The 19,414-nt window shown below is 35.8% G+C and overlaps 1 protein-coding gene across 6 annotated transcripts in view; it reads right to left on the reverse strand.

Moving 5' to 3' along the window:
• Nucleotides 1-11,764, reverse strand: part of LOC150105935 (ATP-dependent DNA helicase Q1-like) — a 180,693-nt gene extending 168,929 nt beyond the window's left edge. Inside the window, exons 1-2 of one of the 6 annotated variants that reach the window (XM_090393701.1) lie at nt 11,722-11,764; nt 4,470-4,611 (exon numbers count right to left, since the gene is read on the reverse strand). The gene's annotated coding sequence lies outside the window, so the exon portion shown is untranslated. Of the gene's footprint in view, nt 1-4,469; nt 4,612-4,754; nt 5,040-11,476; nt 11,499-11,591 lie in introns of those variants that run through there. The other 5 variants (XM_090393703.1, XM_090393698.1, XM_090393702.1 and 2 more) reach the window with 5 other exon arrangements.
• Nucleotides 11,765-19,414: the final 7,650 nt, after the last annotated feature.

Below are 19,414 nucleotides of genomic sequence, written 5' to 3' on the forward strand. Positions count from 1 at the left end.
TTTTATATGTGTTAAGTTATTAATTTCATTATGCCACATGTACCTCTAAAGATTATACTTATTACATTATAGGGGTAAGTCCCTAACCCTTATAACTCTTTTGATTTAATGTATGGACTTACGTCCGAACTGACTTACATCCTGCCTGATAGAAGAGAAGCCTGACATAACTCGAGGGATGACTGTATATATATATATATATATATCAGCCAATGAATGTGGTTTATGATCACCAGCAGTTTCACTTTGTATAACTGTCAATGATATAAATGCACAGCAGTGCCGTAGCTAGCAGGGTGTGGAGGGGGGGGGGACAGTCCGTCCCGGGCGGCACTTTGAACCTTTTGAACTTTTGCAGTTGATTCTAAAATACAGTCTCGAAAACTCAGTTCCAAATATTGTAATACTACTGCGAATTTTCCTCAGAATTGCTGTAAGTGTTGCTGGTTGTGAGAGAAGTTTTTCTAAAAAAAATTGATTAAGAATTACCTACATTAATATGAAATAGACTTTGCCAATTTCATAGATGAATTTGCTAACAGAAAAGCAAGAAAACTAACATTTTAGAATGTTGAAATTAAAGTTTTACTTCAAAAATAAACACAGTGCCTTAATTTATTTCCCTATACATCATTTTGACTTTTTGTAGTATTTTTGGTGTGTATTGAGAGGGGTGGCAAACTCATGGACCACCCTGGGCGGCAACAGCTCTAGTTATGCCACTGATGCACAGCACTCCAGAATACAACTTTAATCTACTAGACACAAAAAATCTTATTTACCCAACAACAACAACAACATTACTGGCTTGCTGGGTGAAGCATAAAATGCTTTTTATTTTCCCCTTTATCTGTGTCGAGAAGTTTGATGGGGGGAGGTTGTGAGTCTTATGCTCGCACTTTGTGAACTATGGAGTTAGCTCTGTTCTGCTGAAAGCAGGATTGCCTTAGGTCTTTTATGTTTGTGATAGTCATGTTCACTATAAATGGAAGCTTGTCTGATTAGTGGGTTGGGATGAGAATGTGCCTTGCTGGAGAACTTTTCCGCATGGTCATGAAGGAGAGAACAGATGTCAGGGATTCCAGTTTCTCTATGGATCTGCGTGTTTCTGACGAACCATGGGGCATCCAAGATCATCCGCAGGCATTTGTTTTGTATCCTCTGTAGTTTCCGGATGTTAGATTTGGATGTGTGACTCCATGCCGGGGATGCATATGTGATTACTGGTCGTATTATCATCTGATATAATAACAGTTTGTTGCGTTTATCCAATTTGCTGTTGCGATTGATCAGGGGATAGAGTTGGGCTATGGTTCTGGATGTCTTTGTGCCTATGAGCTTGATATGGCTGTTGAAATTTAGCTTTTTGTCTAGCTGTACTCCAAGGTATTTGGTTTCTGTCTGCCATGGTATCTTTTTACCGAGGAGTGGAATATCATCTTGGATGAAGGCTTTGCGTCTGGTGAATAGTATAGCTGAGCTTTTGACGGGGTTTACTTGTATCCTCCAGTCAGAGAACCATTTCTCTAGCTTTGTGATGGTATCCTGGAGATGACTGATCGCCAGGTGTGGGCGGAGAGATCTTGTCATTATGGCTGTGTCATCAGCATATAGGGCTGTGATGGTAGTCCTCAGGTTCTTATTTACCCAAGGTATCAGTCTACTTTATATATACTATATATTGTAATGGGGGGGTGTTTAAAAAAATGCTATGCTGACAAAACAAAGTAACACATTCTTTAATTTTCACTATACATTATGCCTAATTATACAGAATTATGTTTTCCTTTAATGCAGGTTTAAAATATATGCCACAACATAGCTCATTACAATTTAGTTTGTGCTTTCTTTTGTGTATTGTTCATTATTATTAATTATTATTTGTGACACCTCCAAGGAGTCCGAAGACTCATCGTGGGAGGACACCTACAGTACAACTCTCCATCCTCCACCACCAAAACCAATCATCTACATCAATGCCATCTACTGCTCATATATGCCACAACTAGTATTTTTAGCCTGTAAATTGAGTGTTCTCAAGAGCTGATTTGTCTGTATGCAGGATGAAAAACCCAAGTTTCCAGGAGAAAAAACCCTGCTACCTCCGTATAATGAAAGGTGAATTTATATAAATTCTCCATAAACAATCTGACATGAAAGAAAATAATACAATTCACAAAAACAAGAAAGCTGGTAGCATGTGGAGCCAGACTCACTTTTTACAATGCACTCAGTCACATTATCTGGTCTTTGACTTGTCTTTTGCAAGATAACTGTATTTCTTTAAATAACACTATTCAAAGCATTTAATTACAATAAGCCAATTCACATTGTGAGCTGTGATACATTATTTAATTCAATTGTACTAATTTTAATTTTTGTGTTTATAGCTTTTTTTTTGTTAATGACGTATTGTAAAAAATTACAAAAAATTACGTATTGTAAAAAAATAAAAAAATTTTTTTAAGAATATATTGTTTATTACATATGCCTTGTGTATAAACACATGTAAGGTAAATACTGAACTCAACAAATGCAATGAATTGATTAAAAATTTAGGAAAATGATAACTGCAATTTAATTTAAATGCATATATTATATGATATGAAAAACGGACTTGTTTTGCAATGAAAACTTAAATGTTTTTTCACACACTTCTAGTATATGAGATTTACCATTTTCAAGTAAAGTGCCATAACTCTAACACGTACAGCTGCTTATTTTTTAATCGCTTTACGAGTGAAACAGCAGGCATAATTGGTCGAGTGGTTAGTGTATCTGCTCTCCAGCCAAGAAACTGTGGGTTCGAATCCTGCCATGGGTACGGGTGTTTATGAGTAGAAAGGGAATCAGCAACCCTCCACTTCTAGGAGAAACTTCCCTCCTAAAACCTTAAGAGATCATGGAGTGACCATATGGCATCCATAGCCAAATGTGAATAACTGACATGACTGAAATAAAAAAACAGGAATTCTGCATAGCAGAGCATGTGTGGAGTGGAAAATAACACTATAATATTGCTGTGAGAGAAATATGGAGATTTTTGGAACTTGAAAGTGGATATCTATGAAGTCTTTTATAGAGAAAGAAAAATGTCTCAAAGTTACTGTTATGTTACAACAACAACAACAACAGAACAATTTTATGGAAGGAGGAGGAGATTGTGGCAAGTTGAGGTTTTAATTACCATGGGGGGGGGGAGGAAATAGTTTAGTCTTTCACATAGAAAGTAAAATAAACTTCTGGACTACTATAAAGGAGATAAAAGGAGGTAAGAATCAAATAACTCAAAGAATAATCAAATAATCAAACCAGTGATCAAATAACTAACTTCACAGTGAATGAGATGGTTTTTTTTAAAATGGTTCATTAAACAGATTAAACCCCCCCCCCCGGAAAAAAAAAAAATCGAAGGCATTTAGAATGAGACAGAAAATTCACTCGCCACTATGTCTCTGTTAACTTGCCTGTTTCTGGAGGCCTATAAATGCACATCAGGAAATTTACAAAATCCAGTGCACCTGCAACTTATCCTATATAGCAGAAACTGAAAGCTCAATTCCAATTACAAAAGACAAACCCAAATGCCACATTAAATTCCTTCACTATGATAAAACAGGCCTTTCTGACCACACACAGAATTAAGTGGAAACGCACTAGTTCCATACACTGCACCAGAACCTGGTTTAAAAGAAAATTCAAAGAAGCTTGTGAGATGTTGATTAATCATTATCTCACAAGCTTCTTTGAATTTTCATCTAAACAAGAATGACGAATTAGCAATTACAAGAGTCTGGAAGACCCATCTGCAACCCATATAGCATTGAGAAGAACATGATGGCAGAACCTTAACATGTTCTGTTAACCTTAGGTTAACAGAACTGCAGAGGTGCATTTGATGTAGTTCCATTTTTAATTTCTTTCTTTCTATTTTACTCTAATATTATATTATTCTTTTTATATATAAATTCTTTTATTTTATTCATTTTTTTTATTTATCTATTATTATTTCTTCTCACCATAGTTTAGCATAAATGGTTAACAAAACCGTTATATTATAGCATACTTATGACCTTGATATAGAGATCAAAATATCGTGTTATATTTCTTGATAGTAAAGTAACTGCTCTAACGTGTGGTTTTGTCTCTGTAAATTCTACACAATGAATGTTGACAACCATGTAACCTTGAAAAAAATAATATAAATGGATACAATTTCTAATGATAACCATGCAATTTAAACACAACAGTACTTGCTTCAGCAACCATGCTATTGTAACTGGCACTAATATAAGATCTCTGTAAAACTACTTTACAATAAACTGTGAAGATTTAGATTTACTCTGCCGATCAAGTGATCACTATATCACACATTCAATTCATACAGTGTTGTTATAATCCAGAAACTGCCAATTTTCATACAAAAATAAATAAATAATACTAATAAAATAAAATAAATCACTCCTTACTCTTCAGTCCTGTTCCATCCTATGAAGGTGAGTGACCTCCTCTGTATTTATCTGATTCCTATCACTAACTAATATCCCACTGTCCTTTCCTTCTATTTATCAACTGTAAATATAAGCAGCATCATACTATTTCATTAAATACCTGCAATAAAATGTAAATGCTATTATAAATATAATAGAAGTGAGTAAATAATAATTATTTACAAGCTCTAAATTAAAGATACCAAGAAATTATATACTTGGTTTAATCCTTTATCTAAGTGTGTAAACAAACAAAGTTTGTACCTGAAGTATTTTCAGGACTGGGGCATCTTGTATAAGGAAGGTAAGACTTCACATCACTTTTTTTTTTTAATTTTTATGTTGGGCCCATACACAGGAGGTTGATTGGTCAACCTATAGTACATTAGTACCATGTATGGGTAGTGGGTTGGGAAAGGAGAAATTTGTTTACATTTGATTTCAATGACTTTAAATTGTATTCCTTGGGAAACACAGCAGGTGGGAGACTTCCACAGTACAGCAGTTGCAGGGATGAAGGAAGGATGAAAAGAAACTTGTTCTGTTTGTTTCTAGGTGTACTGTGAAGGGATGTTGTGCAGCAGCTGCACGTGTTCCAACGAGCTTTGTACTGAGCGGAGGAATTATTGATGTTATTTCAGATGAGCATTTCCAATGGAAATATTTGTAGAATATACATACCACAGAGACCATACCTCTGTGTGAAAGTGAGGGGAGAGAGAGTTGGTAAGGGATGGATCACTGATAAGTCTAATTGCTCTCCTCTGTATTGAGTTGAGCATATTGAGAGAGCTTTGGGGGGGGGGGGGCACCCCATATGTGGGAGCAGTATTCAATAGCTGGGCAGATTTGTGATTTCTATAATGTTAGTAGCTGTTTGGGGGGTGAAGTAACATCTTGAGCGAAAGAGAAATCCTAGTTTTTTTTGAGGCTGAGGATGCAATGATTGTAATATGTTTATGCCAGGAGAGATTTGATGTGAGGGTGATTCCAAGAAGTGAGATCTCAGACTGTCTGGAAATTTGGGTATCGTCAAAAAGGATACTGGGGGAAAATGGTTCTTTTTTTTTTTTATGGGAAATAGTACAGAACTGGGTTTATTGGCATTGAAATTTATGAGGTTATCCGAACCCTATTGTAGGATGGCTTGGAGATCAGAGTTGAGAGTGGTGGTTGATGTTCTGTAGGTTGAGGTGAGTTGTGAAGGGTAGGGCTTATCAAATGAAAGCGAGGAGTGAAGTATGCTGTCATCTGCAAAACTGTGTATTGGGTTGGAGATCAATTGCAGTAGGTCATTGATATATAGCAGGAAGAGGGTTGGTGAGAGAACAGAACCTTGACCCCAGCATTAATTGAGTGGTGAGAGGATAGGGAGCCGTCTGCCATCACACACAGTGTGCATCCAGACAAAGCTGGCAATCCAACTACAGAAATCCTGGGTCAGACAGAATGACGTAGTTTGCCTAGTTGACCTTTGTGCCAGACCTGATGAAAGGCTTTGGAGATATCTAGTGCAACCACTTGAGATTTGCCAAATCCCTCCATAGCATTTGTCCAGAGATGGGTGATGTACGTGAGCAGATCTCCTGTTGATCAGCAGTGGTGGAATCCATACTGGCGGTCATTTATTTGGTAGGTGTCTTCATGATAGCATAGGAGTTGGGAATTGATGATTTTTTCCATTACTTTTGACAGGACTGAGGTAAGCGAGATAGGATAGTAATTGGATGGCAGTGACTTGTCACCCTTCTTGGGAATGGGCTGAATATAAGCCAATTTCCAGTTTGTGAGATAGATTCCAGTGGAGTAAGAGAGTGTATATATATATAGGTGACATAGGATAGGGGTCAGTTCTGGAGCACAAATTTTCAGAACAATTGGGGGAATGCCATCAGAGCCAGGAGACGTTTTTGTGTCTAATTTGGACAGTATTTTTCTGATCTCATCCTGGCAAAAGGAAATAGGGGGCATTGTATGTTGGGTGTCTGGAATGGTCGGGGGACATTTATGATCATCAGTTATGCATGCATTTGAAGCAAAGTATGAAGCCATCAGATTGGCTTTTTCTGTGGGTGGTGATGATGCAGTAGAGCCATCTGGGTATGATAAGGGTGGAATAATGTTGGACAGAAGTTATGGACAATTGCTTTGGCGAGAGACCAAAAGGCTCGGCTGCCATTTGGACAGGCTGCTAGTTTCCTGCTTTTTGCTCTTTCAAACTCTGTTTTGGAAGCGTTGATTGTTTTTTTGCATCTATTACGGGCTTCGGTGTAAGCTTAGGATGAGGTTCTTGATTTCAGCCAGTTGTGGTATGCCTGGTGTTTCATCTCTACAGCCTTGGCACATCTTTTGGAGAACCAGGGTTTCATTAAGGAATGACCAATCGACCAATCAATCTACAACTGCGTTGTAGATTGATTGGTCAATCTACAACGACTTTAAATGCCTGACTTTAAATGAATTCGGATCACTTACAATCACCTATTCTAATAGCATATTTTAACGTCTCACTACTTGTGATGACATGACAAATCACTTCAACATATGCCTGCCCATCTTTATTTTACTATAGGTGCTCAGAAAGAAAAAAATGGGAGGTTCATTGAACAGATATTCCACTAAGAACCATGACTCTTTTACATTCTAATCAAATCACCAAAATGATGGAGGAGAAAGAGTTGAAGTTCAGAAGGAATATTGCAAAAGTAGGCAAAACAGTTCAAATGATCAGTGAATGATGAAGACAAGCAGTGACAGGAAGATTATTATACTCTTTATAAGACCTCATGGAGTCAAAGACTCATCTAAGAAGATGAGCACTCAAAGACTCATCATAAGACTTTGATATGGCCATATCTTGACAAATTCTGAACAGATTTGGTTGCCTCAGGTTTTTAGGGGTGAGGAAGTGGTGGAGAGAATCCAGAGACCACAGCAACATTCCTACGAAGATAGATTGAGTGGGTTATAAAATCCAGCTGACAGGCAGAAAAGAAGGGAAATGATAAAAACATGTTACCAAAAGGGATTTTATAGAACATATTCAGAAGAAAATTTTCAATACATGATAAAATGGGAGAAAACAAGGGTTCATTCACCCCTGGAAGTTAAAGGTATGAGAATTTTATTTATTTTTTGGATTGTTTTGAATTATGACCAAAACAAGGTTATGAGACCAGCATATTACATTTGCTAATTGTGCATCTTCTGGCCAGTAAGTACCTTTTGTGGAATGGGAAACCTGAGTTTCAGAAAGGAAAAGCCCAATCACCTGCATATGATCCCCTTTGGGGAAGAAGGGGAGCAGAGGCAGATAAGCATTCTGTCAGTGAATGAGTTCAAGAAGAGATGTGATAGGTACTGTGTGGAAAATGCTTAACATGGAACTCCAGCAAAAAGTCTTTAGGCTTCCATGGTGTTGCCAGTATAATAATAAAACTCAATGTATTTCACATTTGTAGCTCAAGTTGTTAATCATACTCTTGCATGCTCCAACGATATAAAGTATCTATTCTGTGATCATGATATTCTTTCATGATGCATCGCTGCTTTCTCCACTGTTTCCTTGAAATCAAATGTCCAAATCTGGGTAGTTAAAATGCAAAAATAGCAACACCATATATAGAGGAAAAAGGGTTTGCATCACCTCATTAGACATAATTAACTGCCAATTAATATTTTCATTATGGAGCCTATGAAGGTAATATATCTAAGGTAACAATGGCAATAAGTTCATGAATTACACATAATCTTAAGCTTGATGAACACGATAGACAGCTTACAGCACTCAGATTGGAACCATCCTTACAACCAGTCAAAAAAAAAAAAAAATATATTATCAACAGATGATAAATTGATGAGCTGCATTAATAACTACTACTACTACTGAATATTAATAAATTCAACGAGTGCAAGAAAAAATCAGAAATTCCTGTGAAACAAAGGAAAAGAGAACGACTCTCACCTCAAACTATAGAACTACTGAAAAAGAGAAAAGAACTGAAGAAATCTGAAGAAAATGTTCTACAATACAAAATTATCTGCAAGTTACTAAGGAAAAGAATTCCAGAAGACTACAAAGTTTTCAGGATATAAAAACTAAAAGAAGCAGTGCAGCTAAAAACCAGCCTGAAAAAAATAGAGAAAGACTTAAATTTTAAACAGTCAATTCCATCTGCTTTATACGATCAAAATGGAGAAAAACATACTAATAGAAAAAGGATAGCAGAAATTGTGCAGAATTTTTATAATGATCTCTATGCAACTAAGTGCCAAGTTTCAGAACCTATCACTCCAAAACCACATACCAGATGTACTTCCAGAAGAAATAGAACATGTCCTTAAGAAAATGAGTAAAGCTAAAGCCTCAGAACTTGATCATGTTCTTGGACCAACTATTTCCAAAGCGTTGGCCAAGATTAACCAACAAAAAGTTGACCAGATTCACATGGTACTTCAAAGAAAGAAAGATTCCAGAGGAATGGAAGACCTCAAAAACCATACTTCTATTCAAAAAAAAGGGAACAAGGAAGACATAAAAAACTATCGTCCAATCTGTCTACTCTCTCACATATATAAAATCATGAACAGAATCCAAAACACGCTTGAAGACAACACCAGTAGAGAGCAGGCAGGATTCAGAAGAGGCTTCTCCACAATAGATCATATCCAGGTCATTTCACAACTAACAGAAAAATGCAGAGAATACTGAATCCCTCTATGTTTCCTTTTTATTGATTTTAGAAAAGCATTTGATACCAAAGAACACAATGCAGTCATCAGTGCTTTACCAGAAATAAATGTGGATCCTACTTACATCCACATGATAAAAGAAATTAACAAAAATCAGACCACACAAATAATCCTATTTGATAAACCTATAAATATAAAGAGAGGGGTCCGTCAAAGTGATGTGATCTCCCCAAATCTATTTACCAGCACTTTAGAATACATTCTGAAAAAAAAATAGAACTAAACGGAGGAATAAGCATAGATGGTGAAAAACTACAAATCCTTATGTTTACCGATCATCTAATACTGATATCCCACAAATCAAAAGACCTAGCAGAAATGGGTGAAAAAATATACACAAACAATAGTAAGATAGGCTTAGAAATTATTATTATTATTATTCCTGTGACCTCCAAGGAGTCCAAAGACTCATCAGCGGGAGGACACCTACAACTGTCTCAACTAATACAACTGTCTCAACCACTACACTGAACCTCTACTACGAATCATCTCCATCAACGCCATCTACCACCCACCTCCACCACCACCACAACTGGTATTCTATGTCTGTAAATTGTGTGTTCTGAAGGGCCGATTTGTCTGTATGCGGGATGAAAAACCTGAGTTTCTGGGAGAAAAAACCCTGAAAATGAATCTAGAAAAAACAAAATGGATCAAAAACATCTACACAAGTGAGTCACCTATGTATTGATAACATCCCTATAGAACAAGTTAACTCCTACAATTACTTAGGACAAACAATAAAAATGAATAATGATTTATCTGAAGAACTAGCAAAAAAAAAAGAAAGTTGCATGGCTATCATTCAACAGACTAAAAGCAACACTTGCTGATCCAAATCTTGACATCTCTGCAAAGGCAAAACTATTTAATAGTGACATACTTCCATCACTCACATATGGATCAGAAACATGGAACATGACAAGAAAAGAAGAAACTCTCAGAATAACTCATCATGCGATAGAACGCAGGATTTGTAACATCAGCAAAATGAAACATGTTAGAAACATGGAACTAAGAAAGAGATCAGGCATAAAAGATGTGGTAACTGCAAAGATGAGATGGGCAGGTCACATAGCCAGACTCAGGTATGAGTATACAGATGGATATATAGAATACTCAACTGGCAACCAAGAATAAAGAGAAAAATAGGAAGACCACCTACAAAATTGAAAGATCCACTAGTCAAATTTATGGGTATAACATGGAAGAGAGAGGCTCAAGATCGAGATCGTTGGAGGCATGGAGAAATCCCGAGTGAAACACAGGTCCATCAAGGTAAATTACTACTGAAACCAACATGCATAACAAAATTCTCCCAGACACGTAGGTATCCTCCCTCGATGAGTCTTTGGACTCCCTGCAGCTGTCATGTAATAATAATATTCACACCTAGTAATTGATTCCTAACTTTTTTAATTTTTTTTCTAAAATTTTTTGCATAGATATTCATAGATATTTACATACAAGAGTGATGTGCTCAGGTGACAACTGCACAGAATCATTACACAGCATTTAATACTAATTAACCTATCATGCCTGAAGCAGTTGATTTTTTTTATAGCCATTGATATTAGTCACTCTTGAAGCTGACATTTTAAAGCAGTAATCTCATTTCTAGCATACAATCCTAATATATTCAAAACCATCTAAAGAGGCACAATATCAGCTTCATTGCTCTTTGTGGCAACAACAAGAAATGCATGTTAAGTGCTCAAAGAAGCAACAAACTTTTGTGTAAAAAAATTAGTCATTCTATTTAAAAATAAGCAAATGGTAGAGTACTAGCTTTGTGAACCATTCCAACTTCAGTACAACTCACTCAATTACAAATTCATGCTATGCATGTCTTTGGCAATACATGGCAAATATAAATTAACTGGTGAGAGTCAAAATAGTGGTTAGGAGTGATTGTTTAGGACTATACCAAAGCTATGAGGTCAATGCACTATTTTGTGAAGGGAAAATTTTCGTTTTGTCACATTAGCATACCAGACTTTAATCGAGAGCAGGCGATGAATGTTTTGCCAATGATTTACTGTCGGCTTCATTTGGGTTAGAAATTATCTTTATTTCATTCGATTTCGCAGTATGAGCTTTAATCTAAAGTTAGCATAAACTGCACGGTATTTTTTTAATCTGCGTATACTTAAATCAGATGAACTAAGTATACGCAGATTAAAAAAATAACATCAACAATAATAAATAAATATCGCAAACCAAGTCATAGAGACCTGAATGAATGTTTTCGAACTATCAAACTGCTTTCGTATGTGACTGACTGTTGAACTTATCGTACTAATATCCCTTTGCCAGAATGTTGTGATACTGGATGATTGTGACCCATACCTGATTTAATATCACTCCTACTGTAATGAAAGGAGTGCTAATTGCCTCACTTAATTCTCCAAACTTTCTATCGAAATGTATGAGTGAGCTACGCATCCTAAAATGAGATTCGAGCGCAAATCTTACCAACCTTCACAGCGCTATTCCTACTCATTTTACAGTGTTACAGAAGCGCCATGAAATCCGAAGTGTAGAAATTTATGAGAATTGTATACGATTATAACTACATTTACTCAGGTATTTAATTGGAGGGGAGAAGATAGAAAATAGAAATAAAATTGGCTGATAGTGTTTATAACTTGTTAACGTGACATTGTTTTCAATGGTAACAGGACGGAATTGTAAGAACTAGTGTTCGCCACCGGGTTGAAATATACTGTATTTGCATAATTCTGAGATATCATAACTCCTGTTATTTGCCAATGATGCTAAACTGGAAAAAAATAATAATTATATAAGCGATGCAGAAATCCCGAAGGATGATCCAAAACTTGTAGTTTTGGAAAAGGATAATGACTATCAGTTCAATGCAGCAAAGTACAGTATATAGATAATACACTTCAAGTTGGAAAACCTACAGGTTGTATATTGCACAGATGGAATTGCACTGCAAGAAATTAATGAGATTAAGGAATTGGGACTAACAGTGGACAGAACATATAGTAAAAATAGGCCAAATATCTCAAAGGATCCCTTGGATATTAAGAAACAGGCTGAAACAAAATGAAGGAGGCTATTGTTGCTTTTTACGAGGCTTCCATACGACCACATCTGGATAATTGTGAACAGATTTAAAGTTGGTGTAGAGAATTCCGAGGCAAATTATTAAAATCGTGACTGTTTTATGGAACGCTCCCTATGAGAAGATTTATGGGTTATAAAATTAGGCATCAAGTGGAAAACAGGGGATTGATTGTAACTTTTAGAGTAGATACTAAAGAAATGTTTAATACATAACTAGAACAGGGCAAAACCAGGGGGATACACGGTCTTTCACAATCACTCATGATTGTGAAAGACCGTGGTTAACAAAAATCTAAGGATCATGTTTTTTTTTTTTTTTCCTGCTTGGAAAGTGGTTAATGACTCATTAATAAATCTGTAGATTTATTTATTAATAAATTGGTTACTGATTAGAAAAAAAATAAATTTTTTTTATTATTTTATATAGGCAGTACCTCCACTTAAAACTTCACGGGCCGCCACTGTTAATGAATGAATCAGATTTTCCAGAGTCTGTGGTGAGTACTTTGTTGGTGAAGAATTTAATAAGATATATTATTATTATTATTATTATTATTATTATTATTATTATTATTATTATGTGACACCTCCAGGGAGTCCAAAGACTCATCGAGGGAGAATATGCCAACAGCATCAAACGATTGGGCCCCTTCCAACTACTAACAGCGCTCCAACTTGCTTAACTTTTTGTGAGCCATTAGTAGCAGAGGCTCAACCAATCGACCAATATATGATATGCATTGTGTCAATAATGTAAGTGTAGGGTTCTCAGAATGAGTCACTGGACTTCATGAAGATGGTCGTGTAATAAAAATATATATTTCATAAAAAATATGCTTATCTGCATCTTTTTGCCAGGGAAATAAGGGGGGAAGAGACACATGTTGTTGTTGTTATGATCCATCGAGTCGTTTCCGACGCCTGGCGACTCCACGAATATACACTCTCCATTCCAAATTGTCCCTGACCATGTCTTTCAGAACCTCCAAGTGCACTCCAGTTGCTTCTTTAACTCCATCCACTCATCTAATTCTTGGTCTTCCTCTTCTCTTGCTTCCATCAACTTTAGCAAGCATCATCATCTTCTCCAGACTGTTATTTGCTCACATAATATGCCCAAAGTATGACAATTTTTGCTTGACGATCATAGCTTCAAGGGAGCAATCTGGCTTTATTCTGTCTATCACTGATTTATTGGTTTGCTTTGCAGTCCATGGTATTCTTAGTAAGTGTCTCCAAACCCATAATTCAAATGCATCTATCTTCCTTCTTTCACTCTTTCTCAGGGGCCAACTTTCACATCCATACAGCATCACAGGGAATACCATTGCTTTCACGATTCAGATTTTTGTTGTGAGGCTGATATCTTTATCTTTAAAGATCTTGCTTAAATTTGTCATTCCTTTTTTCCGAGTAATAATCTTCTTCTAACTTCTTCGGTGCAATAACCATCTTTATCAATTCAGGATCCTGGGAACACAAAATTGTTAACTGCTTCCATTTTCTCCCCATCTATTTCAAAATCATTAAGTTCACATGTTGCCATAACTTTTGTCTTTTTGGGGTAAGTTTAAGACCATATTTAGCACTTTCTTCTTTAACTTTCATAATAAGTTCCTTCAAATCTTCTTTTCATTCTGCTAGCAAGGTGGTATCATTTGAATACCTCAAATTATTAATATTTTTTCCACCAATTTTAATTCCAACTGGAGACTCATCCAGCCCTGCCATTCTTAAAATGTATTCGCTGTACAAGTTAAACAGGTACAGAGATAAAATACATCCTTGTCGTACCCCTTTACCTATAGTGAAATACTCAGTTTCTCCAAGATCTGTTCAGACAGTAGCTACTTGTTCATAATAAAGATTCCTCAGAAGGATAATGAAATGCTCTGGGACTCCCATTGTTCTTAACACATTCCAGTTTCACATGATCTACAGAGTCAAAAGCCTCGCTATGGTAAAGGGAAAAAAGGCAGATATTCTTGTGATATTCCTGTGCTCTTTCTATTATCCATCTCACATTAGCGATTTCATCTCTTGTTCCTCTGCCTTTTCGAAATCCTGCCTGTTCTTCTGGCATTTCTCTCTTCATGAATGGTTCCAGTCTTTTCTGAATGATCTTAAGTAAGACTTTACTTGCATGAGAAATCAGTGCTATAGTTCTGTAATTTTCTCACTCTCTAGCATCGCCTTTTTTCAATAAAGAGACACATAGCACCTAGTAAAAAGTCGATATGTACGTCAGCCTTCCACAGTAAAAATGCGCGTATGAGAATAAATGTGCTTAATGCAAACCTTTCAGTCTGACGGGAAAAAATGTATTGTGACTGTATTGATGAACAGAGTGCAATCCAACTGACTTTTGAACTATGGTTGTTACCTGTGTTCCTAAAGAATAAGATCAAAGTGAAAACTGTTAATACCAATGTGAGCTATATGTTTCCTTCACTCAGTAAGAGAACTTTTAGATCTGATAATATCTCCAGAAAAATACCTTCCTTTTTAATGACATCTTTTTATGATTTTTACTGGTCTTCTTGTGAGTCTTTTTTCTTGCCTTGTTGATGTTGTTGTTGTTGTTGTTATTATTATTATTATTATTATTATTATTATTATTATTATTATTATTATTATAATTACGGCTATTTTGCCTGTTTCAGTTTACGAGTGCTCTTGTTTAAATGTCATTGGCTATTTACTCATGGATTCTTAGGGCATTGTAGATGTAAATTTACCAAAAAGTATACGTAGCATAAGGAAGAGAAATTTACACATACCTTTTTCTGGGTGTTGCGGCTTTTCTTCTTTCTGCGATGTCCAAAAACTACTGAGTGTGCGTGTGTGTGTGTGTGTGTGGGCGGGGGTAGGCAATTTGGGAGAATTAAATTAGAAAAACCCGTTTTTTTTCCCAATAATATATATATAAACATATATATTATATTACTATATTATATAGGTTGGGGGAAAAGGTGAAAGGGTTGATTTTTTATATAGGGAAGGAGAAAAAGGGGGTTGACGGGGTGCGGTCCGTTTCGGCTAATTCTTGGTCGTCATCTGAACGCATTGGGAAAGTGGATGCTATGTCAGGTCGGGTAGGTGCTTCTGTTTTTGAAGTGTTTGTGTTATTGCCTATTGGTCGGGGTTGTGACCTCAATTTTATGTTATGAAGCTTCCAAACCTTGGAGATTATGTAGGGCCTGTGTACGTTGATAGAGTTCGCGTCACATTTTATGGCTATTGTTTCCGATATTCTTAGCATTGTTTCATTGTCTTGTCTGTCTACTATGATGGCCTTGTCGATCTGCGGGGTATGTTTTTGTTCAAGGGCGTGAACAGCTATTGCCGTTTTTCCCTGTGCTTTGTATTCGATTTTTCTTTTTGATGTTACTAAAAAAACCCTTTTTCCCCTTCCCTATATAAAAAATCAACCCTTTCACCTTTTCCCCCACCCGATATAATATAGTAATGTAATATATATGTTTATATATATATATATTACTGAAAAAAAAAACGGGTTTTTCTAATTTAATTCTCCCAAATTGCCTACCCCCCTCCACACACTCAGTAGTTTTTGAACATCACAGAAAGAAGAAAAGCGCCGCAACACCCAGAAAAAGGTATGTGTAAATTTCTCTTCCTTATGCTTGATATATATAATTTTTGGTAAATTTACATCTACAATGCCCTAAGAATCCATGAGTAAATAGCCAATGACATTTAAACAGGTGCACTCCTGAACTGAAGCAGGCAAAATGGCCATAATTATAATAGTTTATTAAGAAGAGTAACATGGGAGTTTTCCCAGAAATAATAATATATATTACTATTATTATTATTATTCCTGACACCTCCAAGGAGTCCAAAGACTCATCGCGGGAGGACACCTACAACTGTCTCAACCACTACACCGAACCTCTCATCAAAGTTTTCGATAAACTTTTTCCTCCCTTACTATTTAAGTGAACCATTCCTTAGATAAGTTCAGCTTACAATTTTTGAATACTAAAAATGTCAAAATTCCTTCCTAATATTTTTATATTATTAACTGTAGATCATTTTTCACATGGTCTACCACTAATGCTATCTGCTCAGTCACCTTTTTCTCAGAACTCTCATATACTATATTACAATCTGAAATAGTGTACATTCAACATTTTTTCATGGATTAAAAACCGTAGTTTCCAATAGAAAAAGTTACTTAGTTCATGCTTGAAGTCAGCTAACCCCGGAATCGGTCAAAGAAAGATTTAGAAAATTTTTTGTAGTCGGTCACCCATTTCCAAATTTGTTGTCGCAGTTATTCAATTTCCTCAATTGTACTTATTTTTATATAAATATTAATCAGGAGGATAAACTGAGTAAGAATTAAATGGCTCATTAGTCATATAAAGCAGACGCTAAAAAAATAGTGGAAGGAAATTAAACAAAAAGGCGATCAGAATGTTTATGAGCAAAACAAAGCGGGCAAGAGGGTTGACTAAAAATGGTAAGGAAGACTAAATCAGATTATAAGAAAAAAATAAGCCAAGCAGGCCAAAATAAATTCAAAAGAATTTTTCAATATGTAGAAAGTAAGAGTAAGAATGTTAAGGAAGAATAATTTTACACATTGGTGATGGGAAGAAAGCGACAGCAGCAGCAGCAGCAGAAGAAGAGGAAGAAGAAGAGATATACTAATAAATAGTCACTTTTCAAGTGTATAACATCTAGTTGGTGACTTTGTTGTTACTGATGTGACAGAGATGATGGAAGAATTGAGATAGGTGAACAGGAGGAGCTCAGCATATTAAAAATATCAGTGAGAATACTCATACAGCAGTGAGACTGTCCTGTTTGTCAGCCTGGTTTCTACGAGAATATGCAAGAAAAACGGCAGTGCCTCGATGAAGTTGTTTAATCTGTCTCTCAGCTCTGGCAAGGGTTCCAAGGAATGGAAGGATGTCAAGATAGTTCCATTTATATGAGGGTGGCTCCAAGACAGAAGTAGCAAATTACAGACCAATTAGTATCTCAGGAATGGTGGGAAAAAAAGTATTGAAGATGGTGCATGGTAAAATTCAGGAATCGGTGGAATAGGAATATGATACCTTACGAGATAATCATGGCTTTCTAAAAGGTAGACCTATCTTAGTAATATTGTTATTATTATTTGACACCTCCAGGGAGTCCAAGACTCATATATGTTTACATTGTACTCGTATAATAATGTAACAGCAAAATTGGACAAAGAAAGTAGTTATAGCTTATACTGGTGGACTTGAAAAGGCATTTCACAGAACACAAGACGTGAAACTGTTAGAAAAGTTGGAGCAAATGGAAATGGAGATGAGGCTGGTAGTAGAATGGATGAAGAGGGGAGAGCTAACAGACAGACATCAGAGAATGGTGTAGGGCGGAGTGGAATGAGAATGAATAGTTGAATATTCCTGGACCTTATACTACAGCAAATGTTGTTCAGTTTGTCTAATAATGATATTGGAAAAGATTTATATGGGAATATTCAGTCATTTACTGACTATGCTAATAGTAGTCGAGAAAATCAAGTAAGCGGGGAGTAACTGAGGTCTATGTAGCTTTTGGAGATTGAATGGAAAGTTTAATTTCCATCGTTAGCCAGTCAGAGATAGCTGGCCCATTACTATCCCTCATTATAAGCAGCAACCGATGAAGAAATGGGAAAATAAGTGCTGTCATGTCTTAGTACATAACTCTAACAGGATAGGCAGTTGTCTGACATAATGGCTCTGCCTTCGATTTTCTTGAGTTTAGCGACGAAAAACCCGAGTTTCCGGGAGAAAAACCCACTTGCCGGTGCCAGAGATCGACTAACTCGGAAACCGGTTATATATTTATAAAACGTTCCTCCAGTCGGCGACTAGACTTGAACGTAAGTCTAATTTCCGGGGGCATGTAGATATCCCTCAAGAATTTAATTAAATTAATTGTCAGTGTTGGAAAATTATAATCGTTGTAGATTTGATGTTGCAAAATGTAAGGTAATGCACTTCTAGATAAAAATATTATGTATTATACTGATGGTACTGGATCATAGGTAATTGACGAGGCTAGAGATCTGGGAGTGATGGTGGATCGCAGTGGCGGCTCATGGTTTGAAATGGGCGCTGCAACTTTCGAAATATACATACACACTGTAAATACGGTGTATACGTGTCTGGATAAATTATAAAAATTATGATAAAATTTTTTAAAATAATTAAACATGAAAAATATTGTTTATTATCGATAAAATTATAGTTTAGTATAATTCAAAATCACTTAAAAATAAAATATATTCTTCTTGTTTTGTTTCATGAAAAAATATCGTTTATTATCGATAAAATTATACAATTTAGTATAATTCAAAATTACTTAAAAATAAAATCCATTATCATAACCCAATAATGTTCTAAAATAAAAACTATAACAAATGTTATGTCTTTAGTTGTAATGTCCAAATATTTAAAGAGACGGAATAAACACGATGAGCACTACGAACACTCTACTACTGGCGCAAACTACATATGAACAACAGGGGAACTACGCGACGGACAGTGCCACATTATGCTAATAGCTCGCATCTCACTATGACGTGCATATGCTTGTGCTCGTAGCAATATGACACTGTGGTAAAGACAGTGCTGCTAGCGTCCTTCGCCCTCCTAAATGCTACAAGATGGATTTTTATTATTTTTTATACAAAATAAGAGAATTTTATACAGGGTCGTCGCCAGATTAGATTGCGCCCTGAGGCAAACAATTAAATAAAGCTCCTGATGGATATAAGACAAAAATATAAAAAAATCTACAAATGCTATTTTTTTAAAAAAAAAAATCAACTAACGCCTTTATTACAAGAGAAACATTAATGCAAAGGATTACATAATAATATCAATTAAATGTTTGCTCTACGGGAATATCGCACAATAAAGCTGTTTATAAGCTTTTCTAAATTTAAATTATAAGCTATGTCCGTCTCTACAGATATAGTTGCTAGACCAACAAATCTTTCTTTCTTGAGTCATTACTGTTCACGAATAATTTTTAATCAGTTTAAGCTTGGAAAAACTTCTTTCCGC

The sequence above is a fragment of the Typopeltis vanoorti genome, chromosome 6 (assembly GCF_054136105.1).
Source record: "Typopeltis vanoorti isolate ZY-2024b chromosome 6, IOZ_Tvanoo_1.0, whole genome shotgun sequence".
In the NCBI taxonomy this organism is placed as follows: domain Eukaryota; kingdom Metazoa; phylum Arthropoda; class Arachnida; order Uropygi; family Thelyphonidae; genus Typopeltis; species Typopeltis vanoorti.